At 42.6% G+C, this 1,923-nt stretch overlaps 1 protein-coding gene across 1 annotated transcript in view; it reads left to right on the top strand.

Moving 5' to 3' along the window:
- ADCY5 (adenylate cyclase 5) overlaps positions 1–1,923 on the top strand; it is a gene marked incomplete at its 5' end in the record, with an annotated part of 210,414 nt that overhangs the window by 181,920 nt on the left and 26,571 nt on the right.

The following is a 1,923-nucleotide window of genomic DNA, read 5'->3' as shown; positions in this document are numbered from 1 at the left end:
ATGGCATTAATTCTAAGCTTCCAAGATAGGCAACAGTAGAGGAGACTGATGCCTAAAATATGTTGCTGTTTCTCCTTATCATGTTTCTCAGGCTGCTGGTCAGGGCTAAGTGGACTTGTGTGAGCTGGGACAGCTAAATGCCTCTGTGGGCTCTAAGCATCCAGCTGTGGGAAAATTCACTTTATGGTGGTTGAGCATTGAGAGCAACTGCCTAAAAGGACAAGGAAAGTGATGAGTTTGAACATGGCAATATTAAGAGTCATTCTCTCCTTCCCTTGCCCTTCACTGCAAATTTGATTTTCATAACATTTAGCTCTGTGCCACCCTGGGATGTTTCACTGGTGCCACAGCATGTCTAGGGACAGTCACCAGGGCTTCCTGTTGTATCCATGGCTGATGGGAACTCAGTTGATGTTAGATATGCTTTGGACAGAAAAGAACTAACGGATTACAGAAAAAGTAATTTGTAGGAATATCGAAATTTTCAGTATCCCTCATAGCTGAGCCATGTATTTGCACTGTTGACTCAGTGTGATGCCAGCTTTCTATATAGATTGCAGGATTTTTGCATTTCTGTTCAGCACCAAAAGAAGCTCCTACTTGCCTCAGATTCTCTTTATCCAGAAATCTGTTTAACTCAAGTACAAAGAGTTGGCAAAAATCTCTAGCAGAATAGGTTCATGGTGGTATTAGTTACAATCAGATACCTAAACTCTGTCAGGTAGTAACCAAGTGCCTTCCATGCAGAAACACTGAGTTTCAATACTCTCATCTTGCAGCAAAGGAAGATGTAGGCACAGTGCATCTCTGCAAACAAGACCCAATACTTAGTGCCTGAATGCAGATCGAGTTATTGACACTAGACATGGAGCATTTAAAATTATGGCATACATGTACTGCTGGCAGTGGTCACACTCTTCATTTGCAGAATGTAATTAAATCAGCAGAACAATTTTGGACCACTCCGAAGCCAAAATCTCTGGGTTAATTTGTAGCTTTCACATTTGCAAGCAGAGTGCAAAAGTTGCTCCAAGCTCTGTTCATGCTGTTCTTGTCCCTTGCAACAATTTTCTGTTGTCTGCATTTGGAGACATCTTGGCAGTGCTTTTAAGAGCTGTTTCTGGAAGTTTCATGGCAGCCTGAAATCCTTGGTTTTTCCCCTCTACCACACTATCAATATATAAATAGGCATTTCAACATATCAATTTCATTGGTTTATGGCAGTATCTCAGCTCTGACTTACAGGCACTGCCTTCAGGGCACTCCTTAGCATGGGGAACTTTTGTATTTCAATTTCAAATTGCATTGATGCAAATGTACCCAAACCTGCTGTACAGTTACTTGGTTTGGGTACAACTGGCTGTGAAAGTCACCAGAGCAGCTAGGTCTGTGCAAGGTGACTAAGCTTCCCTGCAGTCTATGTGCAGGTGGCTGCTCACTGCCAATGTCCCACCAAGGCAATTCAAAACCTGCAGGGGTATTACTACACAACCTGCAACCACAGAAGTTACTGTAGTATTAGAAATAGCCTCAGCAGTACAATGACCTATTAGAAACCCAAAGGCAGCTGAGGTCAGAGCCTAAGCAGGCCATTTCTTCTTCTCTTTGCATCTTCCTGAGTGACACTTTTAGACTGGAACTTGAAATTTAGCTGCTCTCAGCCAAGATGCTGAGCTGACTCTTTTGCTTCGGTTCTAGGGGAAAACATATCACATCTCTCGTGCAGGGTGTGAAATGGCTAAATGTGAATGACCCAAATGTGTACATAACTCACAGGATCTTGGAAGACATTCTGTAAATACGAAGCCTAATGATTTCCTTGCTCATTTTTATGAGCCCACAAGACATTGTGAGGACTGAATGAAAATAAGCAGCATCGCCTTGAGTGCTTGAGCAGATGTACTTCCTCTGAGGAAGCATCTA

Source organism: Acanthisitta chloris, unplaced genomic scaffold, assembly GCF_000695815.1.
Source record: "Acanthisitta chloris isolate BGI_N310 unplaced genomic scaffold, ASM69581v1 scaffold16779, whole genome shotgun sequence".
In the NCBI taxonomy this organism is placed as follows: Eukaryota; Metazoa; Chordata; class Aves; order Passeriformes; family Acanthisittidae; genus Acanthisitta; species Acanthisitta chloris.
Note: the sequence above shows the minus strand (reverse complement) of the source record. Positions and strands in the feature narration are given on the sequence as shown.